The following is a 19294-nucleotide window of genomic DNA, read 5'->3' on the forward strand; positions in this document are numbered from 1 at the left end:
GGGAGTTTTTATTATGAAGAAATGTTGAATTTTGGTAAATGCTTTTTCTGTTTATTGAAATATTTGTATGGTTTTTGTCTTTCTCTCTAGAATTGTGATGTGTTACATTTATTATTTTATGTATGTCGAACCATCATTGCATTCCTGGGATAAATCCCACTTGTCGTGGTGAATGATCTTTTAAATGTGCTAGTGAATTTAGTTTGTTAGTATTTTGTTGAGAATTCTTGCATCTATATTAATCAGGGATATTGGCCTGTAGTTCTCTCTTTTTCTTTTCTGTTGGGTCCTTATCTGGTTTTGGAATCAGGATAATGCTTGCGTCATAAAATATATCTGGAAGTATTTCCTCTTCTTGAATTTTTTGAAACAGTTTAAAGAGTATTGCTATTAGTTCTTTTTTATATATTTGGTAGAAATCAGCAGTGAAGTAATCAGAATCTGGGCTTTTCTTTGATAGAAGACTTTATGACTACTATTATTTTCTCACTGGTTATTGGTTTGTCTAGCTATTCTGTTCTTTGAAATGTAATCCTGATAGGTTGTACGTGACCAGGAATTTATTCCTTTTTTCTATGTTCTTGAATTTGTTGGCATACAATTGGTAAAAGTAGTCTCTAATAATATCTGTGATCTTAATAATAATGTTTCATTTTTTTATCTCTGATTTTATTTATTTGGGGTTTTTCTCTTTTTTTTCTCAGTTAATCTAACCGAGAGTTTGTTAATCTTATATTTTCAAAAAAAAAAAAAAAACTCTTTGTTTACTTGATCTTATGAATTATTTTAGTCTCTATTTTGTTTATTTAGGTCTGAGCTTTATTAGCTCCCTTCTACTACTAAAGTTTGGCTTAGCTTATTCTTGTTTTTCTAGTTCCTTGAGTTATACAATTAGGTTGTTGATTATAAATATTTTCCTCTTTTGATGTTTATTGCTATGAACTTTTCTTATAGACCTGCTTTTGTTATGTTCTATACAGTTCATATGACATGTTTTTGTTATCATTTGTTTCAAGAAATTTTTAAATTTCTCCTTTAATTTTCTCAGTGATCCATTGGTTAAGGTGGAGGATGCTGTTTAATTTTCATGTATTTGTAAAGTCTCTGAAGTTTTCCTTGTTAATTTCTAGTTTTATACTTCTGTGACCAGAAAAGGTACTTGATACTATCTCCGTCTTCTTAAATCTGTTTAGACTTGTTTTGTGGCCTAATATGTAATCTGTCCTGGAGAATGTTCCATATGCAGTTAAGAAAACTTGAAATTCTGCAGCAGTAGATGGAATGTTCTGTAAATATGTATTAGGTCCATTTGATCTAGTTTGAGTCTGTTGTTTATTAATGTTCTGTCTAAAAGTATCTGTCTATTGTTGAAAATGTGAACTTGAAGTCTCCTACCATTTTTGTATTTCTATCTAACTCTCCCTTTAGGTCTAGTAATATTTGCTAGGCCTGTCTTGGGTGCATACATATTTATAATTCTTATACATTCTTGTTGAATTAGTTATTTTATTATTATATAATAATATTCTTTGTATTTTCTGAGTTTTTCACTTAATGTATATTTTATCTGATATAAGTATGGGTATCTCTGCTTGGTTTTGGTTTCGATTTGTAAGAAATATATTTTTCTGTCCTTTCACTTTCAGTCTGCCTGTGTTTAATGGTGAAGTGCATCTGTTATAGGCAACGTATAGTGGGATTTTGTTTTTTATTCTTTTAACTACTCTAAACCTAAATTAGAAAATTTAATCCACTTAACTTCATGTTATAATTTACAGGCAAATAATTACTCCTCAAGTTTGTTAACATTTTTTTTGGTTGTTCTGTAGATATTTTCTTTCTTTCTCCTTCTCTCATTGTTTACCTCTCTGGTTTGGTGGTCTTCTGTAATGCTAAATTTTGTTTTTTTTCTCTTTCTCATTTGTACATTTACTGGAATTTTGTCTGTGTGTGTGTGTGTGTGTGGTTACCATAAGGTTAACATGAAAAGTCTTGTAGGTATAGTAGCCTATTTTAAGCTGATAACAACTTAACTTTGGTCACATAAAAATACTATAGACTTTTTTCCCTCTCCCTTTTCATTTGCATTTTGGTTACCATAATTTGTATATTTATCTTCTGTGTGTTCCTTAGTCATTAATTGCAGCTATTGGTGGTTTTGACCTTTTTGAATTTAAACCTACATACTGTGATACTGAAGAATTTACATAGCACAATTGCAGCATTAGGGAATTATGGGTATGGTTATGCATTTACCTATACTGATGAGTGTTGTATTTTCATAATATTAATTACTGTCCTTTTGTTTCCTTTTTTTAGCATTTCTTTAAACATTTCTAGTAAGGTCGTTTTAATTGTGATGGATTCTCTCAGTTTTTGCTTGTCTGCAAAGGTCTTTGTTTTGCTATTTCTGAAGAATAGCTTTGCTGGATATAATATTCTTGGCTGTGAGAAATTTTTTGTTTTTGTTTGTTTGTTTTCTTTTTGTTTGTTTATTATCTTTCAATATTTGTAGTATGTCATCAAATTTTTTTCCTGGCATGCAGAGATTCTGCTGAGAGATACGCTGTCAGTCTAATGGAAATTCCCCTATATGTATCTTGACCTTTATCTCTTGCAGCTTTTGAATTATTTGTCTTTAACCTTTGACATTTTGTTTATAATGTGCTTTGGAAAGAATATTTTTGGGTTAAAAATCATTGAAAACTTTTGAGCTTCTTAGATATGGATATCCATATCTCCCATAAGACTTGGGAACTTTTCAGCTATTATTTTGTTAAGTAAGTTTACTACCTTGGTTATTTTTTTTTCTGTGGCACTTGTATAATGTGAATATTTGTTTGCTTAATGAAGTCCCATATATCACATAGGTTTTCTTCATTCTTTTTCATTCTTCTTTCCTTTTTTAAATTTTTCTCTGATTGCGTTATTTCAAAATGCCTACTTTTAAGCTCAGAGATTCTTCTTTCTGCTTGATCTAGTGTTGTCAAAGCTCTGTATTATATTTTTATTTCATTTATTAAATTCTTCAGCTCCAACAATTCTGTTTTTTATAATATCTATCTCTTTATTATGTTTTTCATTCACATAATAATTGTTTTTCTGATTTCATTGAGTTGTTTTTCTAGGTCTTCCTATATCTCACTGAGTTTCCTTGAAATCATTATTTGGAAATCTTTTTCAAGCATTTTATAAATATCCTTTCATTTATGATCTGTTGCTAGAGACAAAGAACTGTGTTATTTTGTGGTGGTTGCATTTTCTTTCTTTTTTGTTTCTTGTATCCATACATTGATATCTGTGTATCTAGCAGAACAATTGTTTTTTTTCCAATTTATGGAGTAACTTTCATAGGAAAAGGCTTTTTCTTGTAAATGGATCCCAGGATGTTGGTTGAGAATGTGGCATTGGCTTTGGTTCTGGGTGAACTCAGTAGCATGTTCTCTGTACAGATGCTTCATTTATAACCTTTGATTGTGATATCTGAGATTATTATAGGCCTAGGCTACAGGAGTTTGTGACTATGGTGTTGTTCTGCCAGGCGCAAGGGTAGTGGACTAGTCATTAGCAGGACACATGCAGGCATGGAAGTCAAATAGATTTTGTGGCAGGCTCTTCTGAATTGTCAGGGTCACTGCCAGGGCTGTAAGGGACAGGGGTGGGTGTGTATATGTTAAACAACTGAACAAGAGTTCTCTCTAGAGAAATGGGTTTACCTCCAGGCAGCTGTCAAGCTAGGGGCAGGTACAGGTGGGTCCAGGGGTTGCCCCCAATCCTCTCTGCTGAGATTAGGCCAGCTTATGAGGCAGGACTGCCTCTGGCCTGGCTGTTTGTGAGGACAGGTGCATGCAGTTTTGCTGCTATGCAGAACTCTGCTCTGATGTCCAAGCCTGTGCCATAGCTGCTTAGGTCATAGGGGTTGCAGATGCCATGAGGACTCCTGCCCTGGGGATGAGTTGAAACTGTGCAGACTTCCAGCAATTTTTACACTGAACTCAGGGCCTGTAAGGACTAGAAGATCCTCCTCTATCAGTTACCATTGATATCTGGCAGTGATGAAGACCACTGAGTGTCTCCAGCTTATATTTTCCTTGTAGGAAGAATTTTCTCCTGTCTGTGATCTGATCTAGTAGGAGATACAGTGTGGCAGATGCAGGGTACCATACTCCACTCTATTTGGTGTTATGCTGGGCTGGGCTCCCATGCTCCACAGGAATTTTGACGTTAGCTTGATAGCCACCATGCTGATGGCACTCTCTTTTGGCATTTCCTTCTAGTGGCTTTGTAAGCTGAGGCAGGATATTTAGCCAAATTATAACATTTTATTTGTAAAGTGAGAATAGAATTTATAAAACAATTAGCACAAACCTGGCATAAGGTAACTACTCAAGAAATATGAGTTATTGCTAATATCACAATCAGCAGCACCACCATCTTTATTTCTATCTCTCTAATCACTTTGTTCTCTTTTTATTTGTTCTTTTAACATATATTTAGTGGTTGCCGTGTATTCTGTACCTTATTTTTGTAGTGGTCTCTGGATATATCTAGAGATAGAGTTATTCATTTCAAAGAGCATAAACTCATTACAAAGAACAGAGAGGCCTTGTAATGTGGAGAATTTATCATTAAGGGTGAAGTAGGTGTTAGAAAAAGGCTTCACTGGAGATTTAATAGTCTGACTGAGGAAAGTAGTATGCAGAGAGATTTATGAAGGTGTCAAGCAAGGAAAAAATCTTTGGGATAAGTAAATCAACTTTTGGAAATGCAAAGATGTATAACAGCATGTTTGTCCTTGGGGGAATTGAGTTTAAAATCATATGACTGAAGAGAAATTGAAAGTCAAATATGGAGAGACAGGAAACTCTATAGTTGTCAAATAAGGAGCTTTGATTTGGGTGCTATACTTTTAAACATGGACTATTTTATGGGTTGACGATTTCCTTCCCCCACCATTATGCAGATGTTGAAGCCCTAACTACTTGCACCTTAGAATCTGACCTTATATGGAGACAAGGTTTTTGTGGAACTAATCAACTTAAAATAAAGACATATGTGTGGACTCTAATTTAACATGACACATGTCTTTATAAATAGGGAAATTTGGGTACAGAGAAAGACAAAAATGGAGGGAAGAAGATGTGAAGAGACACAGGGATAAGATGACCATAACCATATATAAGCCAAGGAAAGAGTCCCAGAACTAATCTTTCCTTTATAGTTCTCAGAAGAAACCAACTCTGCCAACAACTTGATCTCAGACTTCTTGCCTACAAAATTATGATACAATAAATACAAAGGGTCTTCAAAAAGCTCATGAACAATGTGTATTATGAAAAACCTATGGGACCAAGCACAATGGCTCACAGCTGTAATTCCAGCACTTTGGGAAGCTGAGGTGGGAGGATCACTTTATTAAGCCCAGGACTTCAAGACCAGCCTGGGCAACATAATAAGACCCAGTCTCTCCAAAAAAGAAAAAAAACAAAAAAAAAAAACAAACAAACCAAAAAAAAAAAAAAACCACTTTAGTTTACACTGGTGGAATGCACCATTAGCCCTGGCTACTCAGGAGGCTGAAGCAGGAAGACTACCAGAACCCAAGAGTTTGAGGTTACATTAAACTATGATCATGCCATGCACTGCAGCCTGGGTGACAGAGTATTTGTCTCTAATTTTTTTTTAATCTATTCATAGATTTTGATTTTTTTGCACCAAAGTAACTTGCACTAACTTATGATAACATGGCTGAACAAAATCTAGTTTGTGGCATTAAGAAGGATGATGCTTTCTTCAGTTTGAAAATGGCCCCTATCAAAGCAATATGAATTCTACTAAATCTGAAGCAAGAACAAACATCAAATATATGGTGAAACTTGGGTGGAAGAATGGTAACATCACGGATGCTTTATGAACAGCTTATGGGGACAATGCCCAAAGAAATCAGCCATTTGTGAGTGGACAACTCATTATAAGAAGGGATAAGACAATATTCATGATGAAGTCTGCAGCAGTAGACCATACACAAATTGTGCAGAAAATGTTCATCTTGTTCATACCCTAATGGAAGAGGGCCAATGACTAATATCAGAAACAATAGCCAACACCTCAATGGGTTCAGCTCACTAAATTCTGATGGAAAAATTAAAGGTAAGCAAGCTTTCCATTCAGTGGGTACCAAGTCCTTTGTGTCAAGATCAGCTACAGACAAGAGCCGAACTTTCATTGGAAATCTTAAACAAGTGAGGTCAAGATCCTGAAGCACTTACTTAAAGAATTGTAACAGTGGCTTCAGTGTTTCTATCCAGAAGACAAAGTACAACTGAAGCAGTGGCTAAAACGAGGTGGAAGTAGTTTAGTCAATGCCAAAGTTGACCAGTCAAGAGCATGACATCAGTCTTTCGGATGCTCAAGGCATTTTGTTTGTTGACTTTCTGGAGGGTCAAATCATGATATCTTTCTATCATGAGAGTGATTTGAGAAAGTTAACCAATGCTGTAGCAGAAAAATACCCAAGAAGTCTTCACCAGAGAGCCCTTCTTCACCATGACAATGCTCCTTTTCATTCCTGTCATCAAATAAGGGCAATTTTGTGAGTGTTTCGAGGGAAATCATTACGCATCCACCTTACAACCCTGATTTGGCTCCTTCTGACTTCTTTTTTTCTTTTCTAATTAAAAAAAAAAAGAAAGACACTCATTTTTCTTCACTTAGTAATGTTAAAAAGAGTGCATTGACATGGTTCTACTCTCAGGATCCTCGGGTCTTTATGGATGAACTAAATGACTGGTATCTGGTATCATCATTTACAAAAGTGTGTTAAACTTGATGGAACTTATGTTGAGAAATAGAGCTGATATTTTTGTTGTTATCTTTTAATTCCATTTTTCCACACACTTTTTGATGTCCCCTTGTATCTGCTCCTTAAGCTATCTAGTTGGTGGATCATTGTTACTATAGCCCTAGCAACTTACCAAAGAATAAGCACATTAGGGATGTTTTATTTCTACTCCAGTTTTAAATGATCAAACAATATCTACTTACCTATTATAATAGTTTCACATTTTATGCATCTAGTATCAGGTCTGTATTACTTCTGTGCATGAGAGATTTTAATACATTTTAATAGGGATTATTTAGTGTTTTCCACTGTTTTTCTTTAATTACAAAATAGATAAAGTCTTTATCTGGCTATTTTATTGATCAAGGCTTTTGAGATTATAATTGTTTAGCAGTTACCCTAATTTGAGGACAAATGGGATAGCCATTGATATAATTCTTAATAGTCGACAAAGTTTTCACAGTTTGCAGAGTTGTTCTTACATTCTATCACGCATAATGACTACCACAAGATGAAAATATTCTCATCACTATAGTGTTATGACTTTGACATATAAGAAAGTTGAGCTCACAGGGATGGCTGAGAAGCCCCAGGTCACAATGAGAAGAGGACTTGACATCTATTTTACATTCTTTTTATGTTTTGTTTTCTTTTCTTTTGTTTGTTTGTTTGAGACGGACTCTTACTCTACAACTTAGGCTGAAGTGCAGTGGCACGATATCGGCTCATGGCAACATCTGCCACCTGAGTTCAAGGGATTCTCCTGCCTTAGCCTCCCAAGTAGCTTAGTTTACAGGCATGCACCACCATGCTTGGCTAATTTTTGTATTTTTAGTATTTTAATAGAGATGGGGTTTCATCTGGTTGGCCAAGATGGTCTCGATCTTTTGATCTCAGGTGATCTGCATGCCTTGGCCTCCCAAAGTGCTGAGATTACAGGTGTGAACCACCATACCTGGGCTATTTTACATTCACTTTACAGTTTCTGCTCCTCCCTCCATACCATGCTGCTACTTATTTAACTATCAAACTTAACAAAGCAGAAGAAATCAAAGAATCTATAGTCTGGTGATCTGTCCCAAATCAAGGAATTACTGAAAACTCCAGATCAGAGTGTTTTCAGGAGTGTGAGAGAAACCCCAAACATGATTTGGTCTGTTGACTTCTTAGGCCATTTGGAAGAGAGAGAACAATCTCATTGACCCCAAGAATGAAACATGTTTATTGCTGCATACACATGCACTGAGACTATTCCTAGACACCTTGAGAGTTGTAATTGCTCTGATCTAACCAAGAAAACATAATAAAACTTTTGTTGCAAGAAAGATAATGGGAAAAATGTAAGAATGGCATTTACTTGTATTAACATGAATCATACTTTAAACTGTACAATAAAATTTTTCTAATGAAAATTACTCCTAGCTTTGAGAATGTCTGTCTATCCCTTTCCCTCTGTGAATTACAATCTAGCATCTATTCTGTGATCGCCAAGCATATTTGAGACTGCAAGTTTTTCTTAACCATGAATGTCTTGATGCTTAACTAACCATTATGCGGTCTTACATTGGCAAAGAGTTGGTAAATATTCTTATATTTGTGGATGCGGTAGATATTCAGGATGGAGCCCATGAGAATGTCTGCTGTGCTAATAGAGCTCCCTATGTTCAGAGCAGCTAAATTTTATATTAAAATTTAAAGTAACCATAGTCCTCCTGAATGAAACAGAAAATTAAGCATGCTCAACCTAGAATTTAAAAATATATATGCTTCAGGTAGGACATTCACAGACTTTTGGAATCGGGGATATGGTTTTGAAGCTCATGACTTATATTTTAGAGTGCTGTGAAACACAAATATGAATAACAGAAGGATCTAAGGTGGGATTTTGTAAGCCTGCCTTGATACTTTGAGCCTGTTAACGCAGTGAAGAAAAGAGTTTCCCCACTTACTAAAATACTTATCAGATATTGTTTGGATATTTGTCGCCTCTTAAATCTCATGTTGAATTGTAATCCCCATTGTTGGCAGTGGGGCCTGGTGGGAGGTGTTTGGGACATGGGACTGGATTTCTTATGATTTGGTGCTGTCCTCGTGATAGTGAGTGGTACTCTCAGGATCTACGTGTTTTAAACTGTGGGTACTCAACTTCCCACTACTCTCTGTCTCTTGCTCCTGCATGTCTGCTTCCACTTCACTTTCTGCTATGAGTAAAAGCTCCCTGAGCCTCCCCAGAAGCCAAGCAGATGCCAGCAACCTGCTTGTATAGCCTGAAGAACCATGAGCCAATTAAACCTTTTCTTTATAAATCACCCAGTCTCAGGTATTTCTTTATAGCAATGCAAGAATGGCCTAATATATTCCCCTTCCCCTAAAACACCAGCTCAATGACACAAAGGTCTATTCCTCATTCTTCTATGGTTATCTCAATGAAGTAAAAGGAGATATCAGGGGATATATCAATTATTCCTATCCTAAATCATATGTTCATTCTTGCACCATGTATTTGCTTTTTTCATAAAATGACAAGAAGAAACTTATTAGAGTTTTAAACTCTAGTTTAACATTCTAGAACATGTAATCTGTGTGTATGTCCATGGCACGCTAAAAAAAAAATAAAATAATTAATTACCCTGAGACCTGGCCCACACACAAATGCCTTAAAATGCATCACATTTGCTCTTAGAGTAGGCCCAAAAAGTGTTGTGTTAAAACTGGTGAGTTCTGTATCCCTGAAGATGTTTAAAAATGGTTAAACAATGGGTATAATTGTTTGAAGTAGCAAACAGACATTTGCATTTTAAAATCCCTTCAAATTCGGAGAGTTTTAATTTCTAAGATGGATACAGTATAGGTGGAAAGAAAGATGAGAGGATCTTTAAAAATCAAATTGATCTAGATAATTTTTAGTAAAATAGGGAAAAGTTACTCCATAATTAAATTATTCAAAAATATCTGTAAATTCAGAAACACTACACTTGCATCAAATCCTAACTAAGCATATATAATTGCAATTTTTTATGAACCTTAAATGTCAGATAATATTATCACGTAATTTTTGGTCAGACTGTTAAAATATTAGAATATAATTAATTTTCACAGAGGTCTTTTAAATATGTATTAAGATAATTCAGGACTCATTTATCCAAACATATACCATTAGCTGTCAATTTATTCTTAAATATTTTATAGACGTATTTTTTTTTGTTCAACAGTTTACTAATTCTGATATGTAATTAACTCTCAGAAGTTAAATTTATTTATTTTGTGTCAATATTCAAAAAACTATTTCAAAACCTTAATAGAAATAATAGACAAACTCATAGATCTCAACAGACATGCTCTATAAGTCCTGCATGAATCAAAGAAAATTTCATGATTTCTATGCAATGCTATTCTAAAAAATACATTATTTATTTTCTATAAGCACATAAATAAGTAAAAGGTAGTATATGTGCTTATATTTTCTATGTTTATTTGCATGCTTATATTTTCCTTAAATAGATAATATGGTAATATAAATAGATAATATGTGATAATAGATAATTATATAGTAATAACATGATAATACATAAGTGATATAGATATGGCTATACAAACAAAGTAATGGAAAGATACAGGGTAGATAATGACTACCCACTCCTACACCTCACAAGTTGGAATGTGTACATATTTGGAGGGTTCACATCAGTACATAAGCTTCCATAAAAAGCTACAGAATAAATACAATAAATTTTCTGTTTTTTCCTTTTTCTTTTTTTTTTTTTTTTGAGACGGAGTCTCGCTCTGTCCCCCAGGCTGGAGTGCAGTGGCCGGATCTCGGCTCACTGCAAGCTCCGCCTCCCGGGGTCACGCCATTCTCCTGCCTCAGACTCCCGAGTAGCTGGGACTACAGGCGCCCGCCACGACACCCGGCTAATTTTTTGTATTTTTAGTAGAGACAGGGTTTCACCGTGGTCTCGATCTCCTGACCCTGTGATCCGCCCGCCTCGGCCTCCCAAAGTGCTGGGATTACAGGCGTGAGCCACTGGGCCCGGCCTTTTGTTTTTGTTTTTGTTTTTGTTTTTTTGGTTTTTTTTGAGATGGATTCTCACTCTTTCACCCAGGCTGGAGTGCAGTGGCACAATCTTGGCTCAGGGCAACCTCCACTTACCAGGTTCAAGTGATTCTCCTTCTTCAGCCTCCTAAGTAGTTGGGATTACAGGCGCACACCACCATGCCCAGCTAATGTATTTTGGTAGAGACGAGGTTTCACTATGTTGACCAGGCTCATCTTGAACTCCTGACCTCAAGTGATCCACCCACCTCTGCCTCCCAAAGTCCTGGGATTACAGGTGTGAGCCACCACACCTGGTCTAGAATGCATCTTCTTAGAGCATCAGCTTTATTCAAAGCTTTATATAAGACATTTTCTTTATGATAAACCAAATAAAAATATCGATAAGACAGAAAATGTGGAAAAATACATTAAAAATTACCTCTAGGTTTCAGAAACATATTTCCACCAGAAGTGATTCCAGATATGCTCCTAAATATCTCAGGGTGTATCCATTCCCTTTCTTCTGATAGTTAGGTTACTGCTTTGGAAAATCAGAGGAAAAGTGTTCTGTAACTCCTCTTTGTAAAGGCTCTGCTGCTTTAGCTCCTGATAATTATCAAACATAACTTCTTTTTCATCACTGTAATTTTTTTTTAAATAAAGATGTGAACCAGATTTCAAGTCACCATTCATTTAACTGTAACAATCCTTTTAAGAAAGAAGAGTTTAGGTTAGAAAATTACTGTGTGGATCTGCACAATGAATGTAGTGGCTTTAGAGCTTCTGAATGTGAGTGCTCTGGGGATGTGTTAAGCAAGCTATGAACATTTGTGTTGTTTGATGACAATTATATCTCCAGATGTATTTGCATGCCCAACACTAGGGAAATAACTTATTTTCTCCTTTACCTTATCTTAAATAGAGTTTTAGCAACCAGAAAGATGGAAGGTGCCTTTGTTGTAGTCTAATCATCTGGGGATCTTTTCTCATATATATATATATATGCACACACACACACATATATATATATTTGCTTTTTTATGTATACATATATATGTATGCATAAGAATATATGTGTATATATACATATATAGTATTATATATGTAGATTATGTATTATATATGTGTAGATGTATTTTATATATATGTATTATATATATATGTAGATATGTGTGTGTATCTGTCTATCTATCTATCATCTATTTATCATCTATGTATCTATCTATCTGGTGATCCATCGAGAGGAAGGAGGGCTCCAGTTAGGAGGGAGCATTTCATTTTACAGATGGGAAAAGTGAGGTTCAGAGAGAGTGAGCTGCCCAGAGTTTCACGGATTAACTGGCAGTGAGAGTCCCAATCTAGATTTGTCCTACCTGTTGCTGGCCTCCAGGGCTTTGGGGATGAGCTGACCTGGGTGTAGGTTAATGACCAGATTCTCACTCCTGAACAGGCTTCTTAACAGCCAGAAGGTTCAAGAACATTGGAGGCTTGAGGGAAGGGAAGACAAAAGTTCCTTTATGTATTTATTTATTAAATATGAAATATTTCATGAATCTGCATATCATCCTTGCCTAGGAGCCATGCTAATCTTCTCTGTGTCTTTACAATATTAGTATCTGTGTTGCAAAATGAGCATGAAAGCAAGGGTTCTTAAGAGTACATACATACATGCTCTGTATATATGTATGCTGCGATTTGAATGCGTCCCCTCCAAAATTCCAGTGTTGCCAATACGATGGTAGTAAGACGTGGGGCCTTTATGAAGTAATTAGGCCATGAAAACACCTCTGTTAATGGAACCAAGTCCTTTACAACATACGCCTCACATAGCAGCATGCAGCCAGCTTGCTCTTCTGTCTTCTGCCAAGTGAGGATGCAGCAAGAAGGTCCTCACTAACCAAATGCTGGGATTTTCATCTTGGATTTCCCAGCTTCCAGAACTATGAGGAATAAATTTCTGCTCTTTAGAAATTACCATATCTCAGACATTTAATTGAAGCATTTCAAATGAACAAAGACACACACACATATACATAATTTAAAAATTTACCAAGAATTAATACTAAGTAATATCAGTAATAGTAATCCATAAAACATGAGAATAAGTAGGATGACTTTAGGATGAACAGAAATAACATGTTAGATAGATGCCTGATATGATCACATGACATCCGTTTCCCTTCTCCGACAATATTTTTTAAAATAAACTTTTAAGATAATGATAAAGGCCCTCCCTAATTGATTAGTAGTGATGACAAGAATTCACACTTTAACTCATAACCAAGCATATCCACTTCTTCTTGCCTTTATTTTCGACAACTCTGAGGCACATGGGTTAAATAATGTCCCTTCCAAGCCACAGGTATATATAGGTGTGGTACATAAAAGAAGGCAGAGCCTCAGCCTAAATCCCCCATCACTCCAGGAGTGAGGTTTAGTGTTTGCAGTGAGAACCTCAAGATTGTGCGCAGATAACCTGAGACTGGTATGTTAATGCTGGGCAGTGGGATCCTTATTGCTTCCCGAGTTCTACCTGCATCCTCTGAGGCACATCCAAGCTGAGAAGAGGAATTACTGCTTAATTTTAAAGTTCATTATTATCCCATCTAGTACGAATCATTAACCCTGCTCATCAATATAGTTCTAACTTAGTTCATGTTGGCACACTATGAAAACTGTTTTTGCAACTTCCTCTTCACACTGGGACATCACCTTACTCTTCTCTTCGCGAAAATTAAAGTCTGTTCACATAAACCTAAAAGCAATACTTAAGGCCTTGAAGAAGCTTCATAGATGCTGAATGTCTGCCCACTGGAACATCAGACACCACCCACCTAAATGATTGCTCCTTACTCCAGCCCCTAAACAGATTCATAGAAATATTGCATAGTTTCATCTTTGTCACTGTGGCAGGCTAGAGACTAAACTTCAACAGAATATTGCCACACATTAAAAAAATATTGTTTTTCCTCCATTTACCTCGAACCATTCTGTCACCTCACCTAGTAACATTCAGTCTGAACTTGTCTTTCTCAAAGTATCTCTCTGATGGCAAGCCATTGCCATTCACACTCTCTGCTCTTCTTTCTATATATTTGACCTTAAATGTAATGTAGGTTCACATAAATCAGTAGCTAGAGAGGAAAAAAAAATTTAATGAATCACAATATTTCAAAACACTTTGTAAAATTAAAAACACAAAACAAATGTAAACATTAACTCTGGAAGTATAAGTGTATCAGAACTTTTTACTCTGTCACTAGCCTTTATCCAGACTGAGAGGAAATTGTCTTTCTACTTACTCTAACTTCCCAAGGAAAGAGAAGACTATCCTATGACCTCATAAACTCCCTAATGGCTTTTTACAGTGGACTCTGTTTGAATTTATCAAGGTTTAATTACATCTAGACTACCTTTCTTCTATTTATCACCCTTCATTGCTAGGGAAAAAAAAAAACAGAAAAATATAAATCATCACCTTGAGATTAAAAAATATGAAATTGGAATATGAATCTCTCATGGGAAATACCTCTATTTTAGAAACTGGTAAATCAAAATTACTTCAGCATAAATTTCTTTTCTTTGTTTAAGCATTATGTTATATAAACTTGTTTTCTTTGTTTAAACATTATGCTATAAAGCACTTATGGGTGAGGGAACATGGCCAACATGAAGAACTGAAGTGTTGCTTAACTATGGGCTGAGACAATGTCAGGGACGATGGAGCTCGACTGGGCTCCAGGACCCTCTGTGCTGCTTGTTTCCCGCCTTTCCTGCTAATCATAGAGGAGAGCTCTCTTGCTACAAAATTGTTTTTTACATAATATATAAAATCTTGCGACAGGTTTAGTTTGTTCTAAGAAGTCACAAAGCAAAAGTAGAGTTCAGGATTCAGGATGGTTCATAAAATTTAAATTATTTCAAATGTAACTAAAGAGACTTACTAGAATTTTAAATTTTTTAGCTAAGTAAATCTCATTTATTCCACAAACATTATTAAGGAGAAATTGTGAATTCCGATATTCAGAACAGCAGTTCAGCCTGTTGTCACTTTCTACTGAAATTAAAAATACAAAACCAACTTAATAAAAGAACAGTGCTTGGAATCCTTGCGAAAGTAAACAATATGCAAAGCCTTGTCTGTATTTCAGGAGCAAAAATAGTATTTCCTTTTTGGTTCATTTACTTCCTTCAAATGGAAATATCTAAGCATGTCTCATTGCAAAAGTCTAACAGGCATATTAATGAGCTCTCTCCACAAATACCAAGAGAGTCTGTAGTATGTCTTTCCATTAACCCCAATATTTTTAGCATTAACTGTTCTTACAAATATTCCTACAACTTCCTGCCCATTGCAGAAGCCAAAAGATTATAATTACTTAGTGAATTTTCAGATGCGATGGAGCTCAAAGGTTGTTCTTATATCAGAAAGGATAATTGGGGTTTTTAACTTGATGCTGTTCTAACTGCTGAGCATACTATCAAATTGAGACCAAGGTCTGGAAAGATAATGGTAGATTTACCTACCCCCAAATCTTTAACTCTCCCCTGATCCCTGAAATAAATGAAACAACAGCATAAGCAGTATAAACCTAGTGAATAATTAAAGGAACAAACAAAACTAGGAAGAACATCTATAACAATATTAATGAAGTATCTTCACAAACCTAAAATATTTGGAAGCCTGAACCACACACTGCAACAATCCTTGGTGATATCAGCAGTGACTCTAGGAGAAAGTGGAGCAGAGAAATCAGAAATTATTCTGATACCCCTGATATTAGGAGAAATTCCATTGTCAACTGGTCCTCATTTACAGCTGAGTAATTAGATTATGGGGGCAGTTTCCATCATGCTGTTCTCATGGATAGTAAGTGAATTCTCACAAGATATGATGGTTTTATAAATGGTAGTTTTTCTAGCGTTTGCACACACTTTCTTTCCTGCTGCTTTGTGAACAAGGTGCCTGCTTCCCCTTCCACCATGATTGTAAGTTTCCTGAGACTTCTCCAGTCATGCAGAACTGTAAGACAATTAAACCTTCTTTGTTTATAAATTGCCAAGTCTTGGGTAGTATCTTTATAGCAGTGTGAGAATGAACTAAATCATCCAGTCTTCCACTGATGGGCATCTAGGTTGACTCCTTGTCTTTGCTATTCTGAATGGTGCTGTGATGAACATAGATATGCAAATGTTTCTATGGTAGAACAATTTATATTCCTTCGGGTATGTACTCAGTAATGTGATTGCAGGGTTGAATGGTAGTTTTGTTTTAAGTTCCTTGAGAAATTGCTAAGCTGGTTTCCACAGTGGCTGAACTAATTTACATTCCTAAAAGCTGTATATAGCATTCCCCTTTCTCACAACTTCTCTAACATCTGTTATTTTTTGACTTTTTAATAATCGCCGTTGTGACTGGTGTGAGATGGTATCTCATTGTGGTTTTGATTTGCATTTTTCTAATGATAATAATGTTGAGCATTTTTTATATGCTTGTTGTTCATGTGTATTTCTTCTTTTGAGAAGTGTCTGTCCATGAACATTGCTCATCTTTTAAAGGGGTTGTTTGTTTTCTTCTTGCAAATTTAAGTTCCTTGTAGACTTTGGATATCAGAATTTCATAAGAAGCACACTTTGCAATTTTTTTTCCATTCTGTAGGTTGTCTGTTTACTCTGTTGATAGTTTTATTAGCTGTGCAAAGCTCTTCAGCTTAATTAAGTCCCACTTGTCAATGTTTGTTTATGTTGCAGTTGCTTTTTGAGTCTTTGTCATGATATCTTTGCCAGAAATAATGTCCAGAATGATATATCCTAGGTTTTCTTCTAGGATTTTTATAGTTTTAGGTTTTACATTTAAGTCTTTAATCCATCTTAAGTTGATTTTTATATATGGCGTAAAGAAGGGGTCCAGTTTTAATCTCATGCATATGGCTAGCCAGTCATTCCAACATCATTTATTGAATAGTGAGTTCTTTTCCCATTTCTTGTTATTGCCAGCTTTCACAAAGATGAGATGGTTGTTGATGTGTTACTTAATCTCTGGGTTCTTTAATCTGTTCTATTGGCCTATGTATCTACTTTTGTACCAGTACCATGTTATTTTGCTTACAGTAGCCTTGTAGTATAGTTAGAAGTCAAGCAGTGTGATCCCTCCAGTTTTGTTCTTTTTGCTTGGGTTGCTTTGGTTATTTGGGTTCATTTTGGGTTTCATATGAATTTTAGACATTTTTCTAATTCTGTGAAAAATCTCATTGGTAGTATGATAGGGATAGCATTGAATCTAGAAACTGCTTTGGGCAGTAGGGCCATTTTAATAATATTGATTCTTCCTATCCATGTGGCTCAACAATTTTAATCAGGATATGATCTCATGATGTGTCTCATCTTGAAAATAAAAAGTTGCATCTTTCTTGTAATAGGCAAAGAAACCATGACTGTTTGAGTAGTAATGAGTAGCCAGAGTGCCCAGAGTTTCATCTTTAAATATCTTTTTTTATAGAAATAGGTAATTTCAGGGCAAGTAATATATAACCTTTAAAATCTCTTATAAAAAAGATAAAACACTACCAAATACTATTAGGATCTATTATATAGACTCAGGAGACAATATGAAGAAGTTCCTATTGGCCAAATTTGAGATTATTTTAGCATCAGTGAGAATCTTTAAAGTGATGGAGCAAATATGTTTAAAACTATGAATTTAAATGGGTACTAAAATAAAATCCCTTTTTGCCTTCTTTGAAGGAGAGTTTGGGAAAAAGTCATTATATTGAAAGTAGAGATAAATAATTGAGCATTTTTTCCTGTCTTTTCTATAAGGTCTATCCTTCAAGTTACCTGAATAGTTGGTAAGATGATGTTTTCCATTAAATGTATGCTAGGGAATAAGTGAATGTCACTTCAACATGCTAATGAAATAAGAAATCTAATCAACGATCAGCAATGATGGCCAAATTCATGAAAAGAGAGAAAGTTAACACACGGCATCTGATAGACTTACATGACATCGCCAATAAAGTATTCTTGCCAAAGATATTGGAACCCAAATTTTATCAACCTTAGAGCTCCAATTACAAATCAGCAGGAAATATAGAGAGAGTAGAGGATCATGTTAACCTACTCCATGAAAAAGCAATTGAAAACAAATCCTGACTGGGAGAAACACCATCAGACAAAGGTTCTGTTTCTTTCAAGAAATGAACTGCAAGAAAAAAGAAATAAAGGTAATAAAATAAAGAGTGAGGAAAGAGAGATTTAGTGTATGATTCTTAATGTTTACTAGATTTCTGATTTTAATAAATTATTACAAAATAATCCGTAACAATTGGGGAAATTCAAATACTAAGTACTTGTTTGTATTCAAGCAATATTTATGATAATGGTATTGCTGTAAACCAAAAAGTCATTTTTTAGATACACACACTGAACTACTTAAAGAGGAAGTTTTTTGATATCTAGGATTTGCTTCCAAATAACCCAGAGAAAGTAGTGGAGAAATGAATGGGGCGGGGTCTAGAAGAAACAAAACTAACAACATATTGACATTTGTTGAAGCTGCATAATGTCTACATTTCAGTTCATTATATTATTTTATATCTGTATATATACATATATATTTTTTTAAATTTATAATTAAAAAGTTTCTGTAAACATTCAGAGCTTTATATCACCTGTAAAATTTAAATGTATAAAAATAATGCACCTGAATCACACCTTGGAAGGAGAGGGTTTGAGAGCTTAGTCACTAAAATATTAATTAGAAATAAATATTAAGAAATGTTTGTCTACATTCAGTTATGGTCTATTTTCTATTCAAAAAAATTATATCTTCTTAATTTGTTACTTCTGTGTTCAGTATAACTGAGCAATATAGCATACTATAATAATCTATAGTGGCACTCTGTTAGACTAGGAAAAGAAAATTTGTGTAATATAGAAAAGCCATCCAGGTAAAACTGTACCATTTTAAAGTGGGACAGTCTCTCCTCCATACTCCCAAGACCATTCAAAAATCTCTCACACTGTTGGACAGAGACACCTACACTGTTCTTTTAGATAACTGGGCTTTATTCTCTTAGGTTTGTTTATAAACTCACTGAGAAAAGATTATTTAACTGTCTGAATTTCTTTATGGGTAGAATATTATCTACTTTGAATTTAAATAATGCTAGAAACATTTTTTCTTTTTCTTTTTTTTTTTTTTGGCTGAAGTTTTTGTGAGAAACAGCTAACATATTTTACTTGGAGGAAAATAAGAAAACCGAAGCACATTTATTTTGAATACTTTTATACTGTTGTCTTCCCATGCGTTTAGGGAAAGAAAACCTACAAAGTAAAAAGAAAGAGAATCATAATTGTTTTTCAAATCCTTAACATACTTCTTATCTAATGAACTTTTTCTTTCGCACGTAATCCAC

General features: G+C 34.9%; 1 protein-coding gene and 1 non-coding gene across 21 annotated transcripts in view; both read right to left on the bottom strand.

Annotated features, from left to right (window-relative positions):
- The window catches only part of LOC105495692 (syntrophin gamma 1), an 893014-nt gene that overhangs the window by 552720 nt on the left and 321000 nt on the right, over positions 1-19294 (bottom strand). The window contains exon 1 of one of the 20 annotated variants that reach the window (XM_071068263.1): positions 11317-11862. The exons of the other annotated variants lie outside the window; for them this stretch is intronic. The gene's annotated coding sequence lies outside the window, so the exon portion shown is untranslated. Of the gene's footprint in view, positions 1-11316; positions 11863-19294 lie in introns of those variants that run through there. 20 annotated transcript variants of the gene reach the window in all.
- LOC112429178 (U6 spliceosomal RNA) lies at positions 12408-12513 on the bottom strand. Its single transcript, XR_003021325.1, has one exon. It is a non-coding gene; the product is annotated as a U6 spliceosomal RNA (small nuclear RNA).

The sequence above is a fragment of the Macaca nemestrina genome, chromosome 8, assembly GCF_043159975.1.
Source record: "Macaca nemestrina isolate mMacNem1 chromosome 8, mMacNem.hap1, whole genome shotgun sequence".
NCBI classification, from domain to species: Eukaryota; Metazoa; Chordata; class Mammalia; order Primates; family Cercopithecidae; genus Macaca; species Macaca nemestrina.